Raw genomic sequence first — 16,131 nt, 5'->3', positions numbered from 1 at the left:
GTGTACATTTAAATGGACACATACTTTTATTCTCTTGGATAAATGTTGATGAATAGAGTGACTTGATCATATGGCATGTGTGTGTTTTACGAAACTGCCAGACTCTTTTCCATAGTGATTGGGCTTTGACATTCCCAAAAGCAGTATATGCATTTGAGTTTCTCCACATTCCTACCAACACTTGCCATAATCAGTGTTAAATTTTAGCTATTCTAAAAGGTGTGTAGTAGTAAAATGCAATTAAAATGTCATTGTGGCTTTAACTTGTTTTCCCTAATGACTACTTATATTTAGTGTCTTTTTATGTGCTTATTTGCTATACACATGTGTTCTTTGATGCCCACTCAAATCTTTTGCTTATTTTCTGTAAATTTGTATGGTTTTTTATCAAGTTATGAGAGTTTTATGTATTCCAGGTATACATCCTTTGTCAGAAATGTAATTCACAAATATTTTATCCCAACCTATAGCTCATTTTTTCATTTTTATTTAATTTTCATTGTATTTTTTCCATTACCACTCAGTTTCTTTATACCTCCCTCCCCCAACCATCACCACACTATCGTCCATGTCCATGAGTACATTTTCCTTTGTGCTCAATCTTTCCAACCCCTAACCTCCCTCTCCACCATTAGTTGTCATCCTGCTCTCTGTATATGCGTCTGTCCCCATTTTCCTTACTAGTTCAGTTTTTCATTAGATTCCACATATGAGTGAAATCATATGGTATTTTTCTTTCTCTGACTGGCTTATTTCACTTAGCATAATTTTCTTAGGTCCCTCCATACTATCTCAAAGGGTAAAACTTTCTTCTTTTTAAGACTAAGTAGTATTCCATGGTGTAAATGTTCCATAGATAGAACAACTATGTTTTTTATCCACTCATCTACTGGTGGACATTTGGGATGCTTTCATATCTTGGTGATTGTAAATAACATTGCAATAAACATTGGAGTGCATATCTCTTTTGAATTAGTGTTTTGGGTTCCTTCAGATATATTTCCAGAAATGGGATTGCTGGGTCACAAGGCAGATTCATTTTTAATTTTTTGAGGTATCTCCATATTGTTTTCCATGGTGACTGCACCAGTTTGCATTTCCAACAGTGCATTAAGGTTCTCTTTTCTCCACATCCTCATCAGCAGTTGTTGTTTGTTGATTTATTGATGATAACCATTCTGATGGGTGTGAGATTTTAGCTCATTGTGGTTTTAATTTGCATTTCTCTGATGATTAGTGACACTGAACATCTTTTCATATGTCTACTGGCCATCTGTATGTCCTTTTTTGGAGAAGGGTCTATTCAGGTCCTTTGCCCATTTTTTAATTGAGCTGTTTGTTTTGGGGTTATATTTGGTGTTGAGTTTTGTAAGTTCTTTATAAATTTTAGATATTAACCCTTTATCAGATATACTGAGGAATATGTTCTCTCATTCTTTGGGTTGTCTTTTTATTTTGTTGATGATTTCCTTTGCCATGCCAAAACTTTTTAGTTTGATGTAGTCCCATTTATTTTTTTTATTTTTTTCCCCTTGCCTGGGGAAATAGGTCTGGTAAAATATTGCTATGAGCAATGTTCAAGATTTTGCTGCCTATGTTTTCCTCTGTGATTTTTATGGTTTTGGGTCTAACATTTAAGTCCTTGATCCATTTTGAGTCTTTGTGTGTGGTGTAAAAGGTGGTCTAGTCTCATTTATCTGCACATATCTACCCTGTTTTCCCAACACACTTATTAAATAGACTATCTTTAGCCCATTGTATGTGCTTGCTTCCTCTACTGAATATTAATTGGCTGTAAAGGTGTGGGTTTATTTCTGGGCTGTGTATTTTGTTCCATTGATCTTTGTGTCTGTTTATGCCAGTACCATGCTGTTTTGATTACTGTGGCCTTATAGTATAGTTTGATATCAGGTAACATGATCATTGCTATGTAGAGCCTTTCGTGGTTCCATATAAATTTCTGAAATATTTGTTCTAGTTCTATAAAATACATCATTGGAATCTTGATAGGAATTGCATTGAACCTATAGATTGCTTTGGGTAGTATGGACATTTTAATGATGTTAATTGTTCCTGTCCACGAACACAGTGTGTACTTCCACTGATTTGTATCTTCTATAATTTCTTTCTTACGTGTCTTATAATTTTTGGAGTATAGGTCTTTTACATCCTTGATTAGGTTTATTCCTAGGTATTTTATTCTTTTTGTAGCAATTGTAAATGGGATTGTTTTCTTAATTTCTCTTTGTATAAGTTTGTTATTGGTGTATAAAAATGCAGCTGATTTCTGGGTATTCTGTGTCCTGCTAACTTGCTAAATTCATTTATTAGTTCTCATAGTTTCTTGGTAGAATCTTTGGGGTTCTCTATGTATAGTATCATGTTATTTGCAAATAGGCAGTTTTACTTCTTCCTTTCTAATTTGGCTGCCTTTTATTTCTTCTCATCTGATTCCTGTGGCTAGGACTTCCAGTACTGTGTGGCTAGGACTTCCTGGTAACTTCCAGTACTATCCAGTACTGAATAAGAGGTGAAAGTGGATATCCCTGTACTGTTCCTGATCTTATGGGGAACAGTTGTAGTTTTTTCCCATTGAGTATGATGCTGGCAGTGGGTTTGTCATATATGGCCTTCATTATGTTCAGTTATGTTCCCTCTATTCCCACTTCACTGAGAGTTTTTATCATAAATGCATGCTGGATTTTATCAAAAGTGTTTTTCTGTATCTATTGATATGATCATGTGGTTTTTATCTTTCATTTTGTTTATGTGGTATATCACATTTATTGATTTTATAGCTTATCATTTTATTCTCTTAAGAGTATGAAGAAGAACAGAAGTTTTAAATTTTGATGAAGTTTAATTTATCCATTTGTTCTTTATGGGTTATGATTTTGTTATCATGTTTGAAAAATATTTGCCTAACTCAAGGATGCAAATGCTTTCTTCTTGGTTTTCTTTAGAAATTTTATGCTGTAAGATTTTAAATCTAGTTGTACAATCTATTTTAGGTTAATTTTTATGTATGGTGCAAAGTATGAATGGAAATTATAACTGCTTTGCATTTGGATATCCAGTTGTTTCAGGACTATTTGTTGAAAAGGCTGTTCTTTCCACACTGAATTGTCATTGCACCTGCTTAAATTGTCCATATTACATAGGCCTACTTCTAGACTCTCTATTCTGTTCCATTAATTTATATGTGTTTATGTCAGTGCTGCACTTCCCTGATTACTATGATTTTAATAAGTTTTAAAATCAGGTAGCATTCATCTTCACACTTTATTCTTCTTTTTCAAAGTTGTTTTGACTATTTTTGGTCTTTGATTCCCATATCAATTTTAAGGTGAGCTTGTTAATTTTACAAAATGTTGCTGACAGTTCAGAGTGTATTGAATCTAACAATAAATCTGAGAATTTACATCTTAGCAATATTAATTTATTAGATTGTGAACATGGCATACCTCCTTATTTACTTATACCTATTTTAATTTCTTCTCAGCAATGACTTATAGATTTCAGTGTACAGGTCTTGCACATCCATCGTCTGGCTTATTTCTGATGTTATTATAAATGATATTTATTTAATTTTAATTTCCTGTTGTTCATTGCTATTATATAAAAACAAAATTGATTTTTGTCTACTGACTTCTAGCATACAAGCTTGCTAAATTCACTTATTAGTTCTAGTAACATTTTTGTGGATTCCATAGAAATTCCTGCATAGACAATTATGCCTTCTGAAAATAAAGGCAGTTTTACTTCTTTCTTTACAATCTGGATGCTTTTTATTTTTTTCCTTGCCTTATTGCTCTTACTAGAGTCTTCAATAAATATTGAATAGGAATAGTAAGTGCAAACTTCTTTATCTTGTTCCTTCTCTTCTGGGGAAAGTATTTAGTCTTTCACTATTAAGTGGAATGATATTTGTAGGTTTTCCAAAAGTACTCTTTATTGAGTTGAGGAAATTCCTTTGCATTCCTACTTTGCTGATAGATAGTTTTATTTAGGAATGGATATTGGGAGGTTTTTTCAAATAATTTTTTGGAATCCATAGAGATGATTGCATAGCTTTTATTATTGTTTTCTTGTTGTAGTAAATTATATTGATTGATTATTTTAATTGTTAAACCAACCTTGGTTTTTTAAATAAATATCACCTGGTAATGACATATTGCTCTTTTAATATTTTGTTGTATATGATTTGCTAAAATTTTACTAAGAATTTTTGCATCTGTGTTCATTGCAGATACTGGTCTTTAGTTTTCTTTTTTTTTGTTAAAGATTTTATTTGTTTATTTTTAGAGAGAGGGAAAGGAGGGAGAAAGAGAGAGAGAGAAACATCAGTGTGTGGTGGCCTCTCACACGCCCCTTACTTGGGGACCTGGCCCACAACCCAGGCATGTGCCCTGACTGGGAATCGAAATGGCTACCCTTTGGTTTGCAGGCCGGCACTCTGTCCATTGAGCCACACCAGCCAGGACTAGTTTGCTTTTCTTATAATGTCCTTGCCTGAGTTTGTTATCAAGGTTATGCTGGCATGATAAAATGTGTTGGGGAGTACTCCTTCCTTTAAATTTTCTGGAAAAGTTGATGTTGAATTGGTATTATTTCCTCCCAGAATGCTTGATAGAGTTTACCAGTGTAGCCACCTGGGTCTAAAGGGTTTTTTTTCTTTCCTTCTGTCTGAAGATTTCTAATTACATATTAACATTTAAAAATAGATGTAGGGCTATTTAGATGATTTATTTCTTCTTGCATAAGTTTTGGGAGTTTGTTTCTTTCAATGAATTTGCCCATTTTATCTAAGTTGTCACATCTGTTTGGCATAAAATTGTTCAAAATAGTCCCATTATCTTTTTTTCATATTTTTGGAATCTGTACTGATGTCTTTTCTGCTATTTTTCATATTGATAACTTGTAGTTTTTAATGTATTTTTCCTCACTGGTTTACATAGGAGTTTGTTGTGGGGTTGTTTTTTTTTGATGATTCTTCTCTACTTAGATGTCTACTGCTGTATCTTCCCCCTCAGATAGTGCTTTAGCAGCATCTCACAAATTCTGATAATTTCTTACTGTAATTCTCATTCAGTTAAAAATACTTTTCATTTCCCTTTTTGATTTCTTCTTTGATTTGTAGCTTATTTAGAAGTATGCTATTTATTTTCCAGATATATGAAGATGTTCAATGATTTTTCTATTTCTGATTTCTACTTTAATTCTATTGTGTTCAGAAAACATATTTTTATATGACATGAAGCCTTTTAAATGTATTGTGACTTCACTGTGGCTCTGAATACCTGGGTAAATGTTTCATGTGCACTTGAGGGTAATACATATTCTGCTGTTGTTGAGTTGAGTGTTTTATAAATATCCATTACCTCAAATTGGTTGATTGTCTTCAAATCTTTTATATCTTTACTGATTTTCTGTCTATTAATTTATCAGTTATTAAGAAAGGGGGCCTTAAAATTTTCAACCACAATTATGGATTTGTCTATCAGTTTTTACTTCACATTTTTTAAACTCTCTTATTAGGCATATAGATATTTGGGATTGTTAAATTCTCTCAAAATTTATCATTATGAAATTACATTATTTACCTCTAAAATCTGCTTTGTTTCATATTACTATTGACTACAGCTTTTTAAAAATTGGTCTTAGCAGAGTATATCTTTCCCATTCCTTTACCTTAATTATGTGTGTCTTCACATTTAAAGCAAGTTTTGCACAGGCAGCAATGGTGAGGATTGTTTCTTTATCCATGTTAATAGTCTCTACCATTTTATTGATATGTTTAAATCCTTTACTTGTAATGTGATTACTGATATAGTTAGATTTAATTATGCCATCTTGTAGGTTGTTTTCTACTTGATCCATATATCCTTGATTTTTATTTTTCTCTGTTTGTTTTCTTTTTCATTAACTGAATATTTTTTACTATGTTTTCTCCCCTTTGTTGGATTATGATCTATAGTTCATTGTTTTGCTATTTTAGTAGTTGCTTTAGGATTTGTAGTATACACCATTAAATTATCACAATCTATCTTCAAGTGATTTATACTATTTCATATATAGTATAAGACTCTTACTATAGTATATTTCCATGTATCTCCTCACAGCTTTATGTCATGCATTTCACTTTTACATGTATGTATGTGTACAGCTATATGGATTATAAAGTTCATATAGCTATAATTTCAGTGTTTTTTATTACATTGTGTAATTTTGTATTTCCATTTGATATCATTTTTCTCTGCCTGATGGATTTCTTTTAACACATCTTGTAACGTGGTGCACAAATTCTTTCAGCTTTTGCATGTCTAAAAAAGTCTTTATTTGCATTTGTTTTGAATACTTTTACTAGGTATTGAATTCTAGGTTGACAGTTTACCTTTTTTGGTGCATTGAAGATGTTGCCTCACAGTCTTCTTACTTACATTGTTTCTGACTAGAAATCTGCTAGCATCCTTGTTTTTGTTCCTCATCAGGTAAGATGAGGAACATCTCTAGTTGCATTTAAGAGTTTCTCTATAATTCTCTCTAAAATTTATCTGCATTTTTTCTCTAGTTGCATTTAAGAGTTTCTCTTTATCACTGGTTTTGAGTAAATTTCTTTTTAAATATTTTGTTTATTTATTTTTAGAGAGGGAAGGGAGGGAGATAGAGAGAGAGAGAGAGCAAGAGAGAGAGAAACATCAATGTGTGGTTGCTGGGGGTTATGGCCTGCAACCCAGGCATGTACCCTGGCTGGGAATCGAACCTGCGACACTTTGGTTTATAGCCCGCATTCAGTCCACTGAGCTACGCCAACCGGGGCTGAGTAAATTTCTTATGATTTGACTTCGCATGGCTTTATTTGTATTTCTTGTGCATGGTGTTTGCTTGAGCTTCTTGAGTCTGTGAGTTAATAAAGTTTATTATATTTTGGGTATTTTTAATGTCCTTTATTTTATTTTTTTATTATTTACACTATACAGTTGTCCCCACTTTTTCCCCCTTTTCTCACCTCTACCCCAGCACCTTCTTCCCGCCCCCCAGGCCATCACCACACAGTCTTTCATGTCTATGGGTCTTGCCTATATGTTCTATGGCTAATCCCTTCACCTTTTTGGTCACAATACCCCCTCGCACTCCCCTCCAACAGCTCTTAGTCTGTTCCATGTATCTGTGCCTCTGTTTCTGTTTTGTTTGTCAGTTTATTTTGTTCATTATATTCCAGATATAGGTGAGATCATATGGTATTTATCTTTCACTGACTGGCTTATTTCACTCAGCATAATACTTTCCAAGTTCATTCATGCTGTAGCAAAAAGTAAGAGTTTCTTCTTTTTAAGTCAATTTTTTCTCTCTCCTTCCCTTTCTATCCTCTCCTTTGGGGACTCCTATTATGTATAATAGGCAGCATGAAGTTGTCCTCTAGCTCACTGATGCTCTTTTTATTTTTGTGTTATTTTTTTCTCTGTGTGTTTTATTTTAGATCGTTTTCATTGCTATTTCTTTAGGATCACTGTCCTTCATGGCTTGATGTCTGGTGTCTTGAAAGCCATTGCTTCGTATATTTTATTCACGTCTTTTGTTGTTATTTTAGGTGGTAAACTAAAGTCAAGCTTTCCATTTTTGAAAGGCCATTTTTATATTTTGCTTTTAATTTGTACTTTTGTTGCATTGTGATCAGACAAATCCATATTCTTATAATGGAACCTATCTATGTTTCTTATGTGATATTATATGTGATCAATTTCAATGAATGTCTCTTGTCTGCCCAAGAAGAAAGTGTAGTTAGTTTTTATGAAAGGATATAGTATTCAATACATAGTTATGAAATATAACTTATCTTGGTTATGGTTAAGTCTTCTCTTTCCATACTAGTTTTTCATTCATGTGCCCTTCTTCTCCTAAGAGTGGTATACATGTATCTTATTATTGTGTCTATTTTTTTCTTGCATTGTTGTAATTTCTATTTTATAGATAGGTGGTTTCCATGCAATCTGGAACATAGATATTAATAATGGATATATTTTATTATAGATTGTGTTTTTTGCATTATAGTACATTTCTGTCTTGTTTGATGTTTGTTTGTTTTGTAGCCTAAAATATATTATCTAATATTAGCTTGGCCACCCTTGCTTTAGTTCTATTTAGCTATCATAACTTTTTCCATGTGCTTTTAATTTTTAGCTTTTGAAATCACTTTATTTTAAATGTTTCTCCTGTGTGGGGAAGAGATTGAAGTTTTGAAAATCTATTTCTCTTACTAGGGAAGTTAATCTCACTCAGATTTATTGATATGACTGATGTATTGAATGTGTATTTCTTATATTCATTTTATATTCATTTTATTCAAACCAAAGTGTCACCAGTTCGATTCCCTGTCAAGGCCCATGCCTGGGTTGTGGGTTGGGCTCACAGTAGGGGGCACATGAAAGGCAAGCACACATTGATGTTTCTCTCCCCGTCTTTCCCCTTCCCTTCCCCCTCTCTAAAAATAAATAAATAAAATCTTTAAAAAATAAAATATCCCTATTTTCCTTTTTTTTAATTTAACTTTTTACTACCTGGATTGTTGATTCTAAATGATGTCATTTGAATCATACCTGTACCCTATGCAACAATGACCTAATTCTACTTTCAATTTTCTGTCTTCCTTCTTGCCTCAAATTTTAAGTTACATTTTTCTATTTTGTCAGAACATATGACATTTACAAATTATTTTTTACCCTTGTCCCTGCTCCTTGTTTAAAATTTAGATCCCCACTTAAATGTACTGCATGCTCACCATCATTCTTTTGCCAAAAATGTCTCCCAGTCATCCCTTGATTGGATGACTTGTAAAAAACATAATTTTTACACTCTTGTACATATCATAGGTATTGTAACTGAAGTCCTTGAGTATTGTTCATTTATCTCTAAAGTCTAATAATTTTATTGGCTCTGTCTCCAAGTTGATCATTATCAATTTCCCCAGGTGCATGGTTGACCTTTATATAAATTTTGGTTTTCTCATACTTCTATAAAGGGTTCTTGAATTCCTTCTTAACAATGTTACTTCTGCACCATTGTTTCCTCAAGTTTTAAAAGTTTTTGAATATGTGAGAAGGGGTGGGGTACAGTGGAAAAATGGAGGAATTGGCTTTAGATAGAAGCACAGACAGTTTACCTACTATAATGGACAGGAAAGCAGAGAGTGTGGACATGAGTACTGATAGGTGGGGTTATTTGGGGGAGGTGTCTAAGGAAATGCTTTTCTAATTGCTTTATTTTCTCAGTGGTAAAGAAGCGAAATCTAAGGTAGCTCTTCAATCCCCACCCACCCCACACACCTTTCACCTGGAAAAAAGAATGGAGCTGAGAGCCAAATTTAGACCTGTGGTCTGAATATGAATCATTTATTAAAATCTGTGATAAGACAATCAGTCTCTGGCCCTTTCACCTAGTAAAAGACCTGAAGCTGCTTCCTCCTGGGATTTGTTCATGTCCAGAGGGACTGAAAACAGCACTGACAGGGGACATGAGCTAAGGGAGAGGCTGGGCCCATCTCTGCCAGGAATTCAGAGGATTGTGAGAGCTGGTGGAGACCTGCCCTGTGTTGCTTTAGGAGCAGTGAGAGGAAGACAAAGGAACATGGTATTTGAGTGAGTGTAAGAAAAAACTTTAAAGGATTTGATTGATAAGGCTATTGTGTGAGGTAGTGAACCCTCTCTCCTAGGGAGTATTCATTAAGTGGCTGAATATCTTGAAGTCAAGGATGTTGGATCAGCAGGTCTGCTGATCCATGGATGGTCTCCATAGGAACTCACCTTCCCTCTCTCGCCAAACTCTTTCTGTCAACAACTCTTGTCCACTCTATCTTCAACATACATTTAGACCCTGACCATTTCTAACTTCCTTCATCTGAATAGCTGTGAACCAATATGTGGTTTTCTCTCTTCTTAATTATTCCATAGCCTTCTAGATGGCTTCTCTGCTTCCTTCTTGGCCCCCACTCCCCTGCTTCAATCTATTCTTAAAACAGCAGTCAGATGATCTTGTTAAATTATGTCAGGTAATGTCGCTCCTCTGTGTCAAACTTCATATTCCCTAAAGTCCTGACAATGGTATATGTGATCACAGGGGACCTGCCTCAACCTCAACTATACTCCTCCTTGCCCAGCGCTGCAGGTTCACAGGGCCTCCTGGCTCTTCCTCAGACATGCCAGACATGCTCTCTTGGCCCTCAAGGGGTCTTGGCAATTCCTTCTTCCTGGAGCACTTCTGCCTTAGATATTTAGAGAATTCAACTTTTTTTCTACTTTTCCCTCATATGGTATTACCTATTCAAAGAGACTCTACCTGTCTACTTTATATATATATAACTCCCATCCTTTTATCTTGCTTTATTTTTCATGATAGTGCTTACCACCTACATTTTGTATATTTACTTATTTGTGTGTATTCTGAACACCTTGTCAGGCTGTGGCTTTGTCTGCTCTTCATTGCTGTTCTCTCAGTGTCTAGGAGAGGCCTAGCATAGAACCGGTGCTCAGGAAACATTTGTTAAATGAGTGAATAGTGAATAAGTGTGATTGTGTTTTTCACGGGGATGCAGAGCAATGGGACATTCAGTTGGAACTTGTCTCCTTTCTCTTGGAGAGAGGAGAAGGACTATGAGTTCATAACTTGATAGGGTTTTAAAATCTTATTGTGTTCCATTCCAGGTAAGATGAGGTGAACACATGGCCACCTCTCTCTCACACTGACTACAAAACCTGAACACAATGCATGATGCTTCTATTTGTGGTATCTGAACAGTAAGTACCAGCAAGTAAATCGAGGGTGGGGGACGGAGAAGAGCCAGGATTCCAAGTACCACCAAACTGGTGGTGAGTTGAGCATATTTTTCCATGGGTCTCCCCCAAGCAAAACTCAGCACAGCCTAAAACCCAGAAGTGTGCACTGGGGATGGGCAGAGAAATGCAGAAGAAACTTTCTGGTGCTGGTTAGAGCAGGGGAAGAAGGTACTCCTAAAACCCAGAACATTGGGAGTACCCTGGTTTTTTCTTTGTTTTTTTTTTTTCTCTCTGCATTTGTATCCCATGAGGTAGTCCATGGCAGGACACACACACACAGCAGCAGCAGCAAATGTGACTGTCAACCTAAAAAGGCAGGGCTGGGACTCTGAGGTAAGAAAGCCTATATTCTGGCCTCAGGGCACTCTTCCTTCTTGTTTGGGTCTTTTGTTCCCTATCAATCTTACTTTTTAACCCAGGATCAATGCAAGTCAAGGAGCCTGGCTTCAGACCCCCCTATAAATAACCTGTGGCCAGGGCCTGCTTATCACCCCTCCCAGGTCCTGGCCTCCTCAAATGAGAAGCTGAGCCTGACCCACTGAATCAAAGTGCAGAAAGAGGAGATAATGAGCCACTGGCCTTCTAAAAACTGTCCCGGTCCCTGGGCCAGCCATGACATCCCCCTAGGTATGAAGAGTGGGGTAAATTTAGAGCTCCCGGGGGAGGCAAGTAGAGGAGGGGCTCTGAGATCTGGCCTTATAGAATGCTGCAGGGCACTGGATGAGTGAGTCCATGGCACCTGTGATGAAAGATTGGCGCCCAAGAGGTGGAGCCCTGCCAACCTTTCTTGATTGTTCCATGAAATGGAAGGTTCTTAGCACTTCAGGTGGGTCTTTGTGTTAGGGAAGGGGTAGCTTGTGTTTTTTTGCACGGTTCCTACTCAGCACCTCATAAGTGCTATGCCAATTAATCCTCAGTAAGCCCATGGCATGTGGTAGGACACTCCTTTTTCAATGAGTATACTGAGGCAAAAGGAGGTTAAATAAACTGTGTCAAAGGTCACAGTCCTGATAAGTGACAGGGCTGGGTAAGCCTTCTATAAACACACTTCCCTGTGTTGGAATTGATATGAAACCCAGAAAATTTCTTTAATTCCTAAAGTCCTGAATCCTAACACATGGACCATGAACTTTAGAATGCAGGGGCCAGCAGCAGTGTGAGAGAGAGGTAGAAAACAAAACAATTCACGTTTAGTGACTTGCTGAATAGAAAGAAGACACTCTGCCCCATGTCATGACAAATGAAAGAACTTAGCCCATGCCCTTGAGGTCTTCATAAGTCTCCCTGAAGAGCTCATCTCTGCTTTCATGCACCTTCCCTGGTCCCTGTGTGTCTGAGGAACACACTGCCTGAATGAGGATGGATCGGCCAGAAAACCATCCAGTCCAAGGTGGCTGTCACAGCCAGGAGAATTTAGGGTGCTTTTTGAGGTTCCCGAGCCTACATGCCTCACTTGTCAGAGAAAATGACTAAGGCCTTCAAAGGGGAAGAGATTTGCTTTGAGTCCAACCAGAATCAGTTAAGACTGACTGCTTTTTCTGAGGAAGAGGAGGCCTGAGGAGCAAACTCCAGCTTTGGAGTTTGGGAGCATGTGGTTCTGTAGGCTTGCATGGGACAGCCAACAGAGTGAGCAAAAAGGGTGAGTGGGTGTATGCAGGAAGCTCCTGCAGCCCACATTGAGGGGGCTGCCCAACTTGTCATGAGTCAGGGTACGGGGGCTTTAGTTTATGGCCTCAGTTCCTTAATTTATAAGATAGCAATGGAGAAAAATTTAGCTCAGGGGGCTGTGTATTTATAAACTAAGAAGCACTAAGTAATTAAATATATAAAACATATAACTAAAGAAGTAGAAGTGCTAAGTCTCCATTACATTAATTATATGTACTGTTGAGTACATTGTAATCAATTAAATAATAATAAAATAATTATAATATAGAGTTGAACCTTGAACAATGTGGGGGTTAAGAGTACCACTCCCCACACTCCCCATAGAAAAATCCACATAAAACATTTGACTCCCAGAAAACTTAACTATAGTTGTCTCTTGATATCTGGGGGATGGGTTCTAGGACCCCCTTGAATACACAAATCCGTGGATACTCAATGTATAAAATTGCATAGTGCAATGCATACAATCTGCCTTCTGCATCCACTGACTCCCAACCACAGATCAAAACAGAATCCAGAGATGCAAAACTCAGGGATACAGAGGGCCTAGTGTACATTATTGGAAAAATTCTCCATATAAGTGGACCTGTGCATTTCTTTTTTTCTTTTTTTAATATATTTCATTGATTATGCTATTACAGTTGTCCCATTTCCCCCTCTTCATTCCCCTCCACCCTGCACACCCCTTCCCACCCACATTCTCCCCCTTTAGTTCATGTCCATATGTATAAGGTCATACGTGTAAGTTCTTTGGCTTCTACATTTCCTATACTATTCTTAGCCTTCCCCTGTCTATTTTCTACCTACCATTTATGCTACTTATTCTCTGTACCTTTCCCCCTCTCTCCTCCTCCCATTCCCTTGTTGCTAACCCTCCCTGTGATCTCCATTTCTGTGTTTCTGTTCCTGTTCTAGTTGATTGCTTAGTTTGCTTTTGCTTTTCTCTTAGGTGTGGTTGTTAATAATTGTGAGTTTGCTGTCATTTTACTGTTCATATTTTTTATCTTCTTTTCTTTAGATAAATCCCTGTAACATTTCACATAATATGGGCTTGGTGATGATGAACTCCTTTAACTTGAACTTATCTGGAAAGCACTTTATCTGCCCTTCCATTCTAAATGATTGCTGGATAGAGCAATCTTGGATATAGGTCCTTGCCTTTCATGACTGTGAATAGTTCTTTCCAGCCCCTTCTTGCCTGCAAGGTCTTTTTTGAGAAATCAGCTGATAGTCTGATGGGAACACCTTTGTAGGTAACTGACTCCTTTTCTCTTGCTGCTTCTAGGATTCTCTCCTTCATGTTAATCTTGGCTAAGGTAATTATGATGTGCCTTGGTGTGTTTCTTCTTGGGTCCAAGTTCTTTGGGACTCTCTGAACTTCCTGGACTTCCTGAAAGTCTATTTCCTTTACCAGATTGGAGAAGTTCTTCTTTATTATTTGTTCAACTAGGTTTTCCACTTGTTGCTCTTCTCCTTCTGGTACCCCTATAATTCAGATGTTGGAACATTTCAAAATGTTCTGGAGGTTCCGAAGCCTCTCCTCATTTTTTTGAATTCTTGTTTCTTCATTCTTTTTTGGTTGGATGTTTCTTTCTTCCTTCTGGTCCACAACATTGATTTGAATCTCTGTTTCCTTCCCGTCACTATTGATTCCCTGTGCATTTTCCTTTATTTCACTTAGCATGGCCTTCATTTTTTTTCATCTAATTTGCAACCAAATTCAACCAATTCTGTGAGCATCCTGATTACCAGTGTTTTGAACTGTGCATCTGATAGCTTGGCTATCTCTTCACGGCTTAGTTGTATTTTTTCCAGAGCTTTGATCTGTTCTTTCATTTGAGCCATTTTTTTTGTCTTGATGCACCTGTTACATAGTGAGGGGTGGAGCCTTAGGTGTTCACCCGGGTGGGGTAACCCGCATCTCTGTGTTGTGACACTCTATGTAGGGAAGGGGTCCAAGAGGGACCAATGGCGCTTGCTTCGCTCTCTGCTGGATTTCAGTCACTTTCCCTGCTTTCTACAAGCAAAGTGGGCCCTTCTGGTGCTAATTCCTGGGTGGGTGGGTTTGTGTATGTTCTGGGACCCTGTGGATCTCTCCAACAAACTCCTGTGAGGTCGAGAGTTTCTCCCCCTGCCTCAACCCCCACAGGTGTTTTCAATCAGTGGTTTGAGGCTTTATTTCCCCAAGCTGGGGCCCTGGGTTGTGCAGTCCTTCCTGCTCCCCAGTTGTTTCTCCTGGTTTATCTGTGCACTAATGTGGGACTGCCCAGTCCGCAATCCGCTGCCTCACCGTTTCTGTCCACTGCTGCCTTGCCGGCCAGCTGGAGCCTTGTGCACCCTGCTCCATAATACGCCACCTCACTGGGTCTGCCAGCTGCTACCTTGAGTCCTCTCTGCCCAGCTGCCTATCTCTGCTCCTCCTACCAGTCTGAATGAATATATCTTCTTTAACTCCTTGTCAGACTTCCATACAGTTCAATTTTCTGTCAGTTCTGGTTGTTTTTTGTTTTTAAATTGTTGTCTTTCTTCTGCTTGTGTGAGGAGGCACAGTGTGCTACCTATGCCTCCATCTTGGCCGGAAGTCCAGACCTGTGCATTTCTGACTCCTGTTGTTCAAGGGTCCACTGTACTGTGTTCTAGAGTCATGGGACTAGCACAGTAAGTACCTTAGAGGCCATCCAGCTTGGTCTCCTTTATCTGATACTAGAATTCTCTGATCAATGTGTGTACAAGGAATACCTACATTATCCTGGGTAATAATGGGCAGGAATTCATCCAGGGACTAGAAGATGGGTTCCTGTGTCCACCACTCCAGGAAGCCCTGGTTGACCAGGTCCATTCCCTCTCAGGTCTGTGAGCACAGGCAGATTCTTCATCCACAGGGATCACCACTTGAATAGGAAATCTAGCTCTTGGAGAGGACTTGTGCTGGGAAACTTTCTGTGGTGTCTGCTGTCCTTTCAATCTAGCACTGTGGGAAGGACAGAGGGTTAGGCAGGTCTAAGGGGTGATGTGGCACACCAATTTACAAAGCCCAGGAGGAAATGAGCCCTACTGTCCCATCATCAGCTCAAAGGCCCTGAAGAGCTCCTGACATCACTCTAGAGGTTACTTATCCTCTCTGGGCCTCTTGGGTGTGGGGGTGTAAGGACAGCACTTCCTTTAACATAAGTAAAGGACTTAGAGCAGCGCCTGTCACATAGTAGGTGCCATATGTGTCAGCTGTTATTTTTAATGTCTTGTTGTTATGATCAGCTTTATTGCTATATTTTTTAGAAAAGAGAACTTAGATTTTCAGAGGTGTGCACTGAAAATTAGGAGAGACCCGAATCTTACTCTATGTTTTGTCTTCAAGTCCCTGGGTGTTCAGTCTCTCGAAGGGTATAGCATGACAGTCCTGTGGGACCCCAGCTAAGTGTGGCTGAAATGATTGGCTCTGAAGTGTGAGATCTTAATAAAGTTGTTATCCAGGGAATGAGTTCAAATCTCACTTAAGAGAGTGTCACAGGCAAACTAAAACTCAAAAAACACATCTGTCACTAGGAGAAGGAAAAGGAGGAAAGTCAGAGAAATGAGAGAGGGCAGGCACAGGGCTGGTGGAGACTGGCCAGCAAGTCTGGCCTCCTAGAAGCCA

The sequence above is a fragment of the Phyllostomus hastatus genome, unplaced genomic scaffold (assembly GCF_019186645.2).
Source record: "Phyllostomus hastatus isolate PE091 unplaced genomic scaffold, TTU_PhHast_1.1 phas_contig_40, whole genome shotgun sequence".
Classification (NCBI taxonomy): domain Eukaryota; kingdom Metazoa; phylum Chordata; class Mammalia; order Chiroptera; family Phyllostomidae; genus Phyllostomus; species Phyllostomus hastatus.
Note: the sequence above shows the minus strand (reverse complement) of the source record.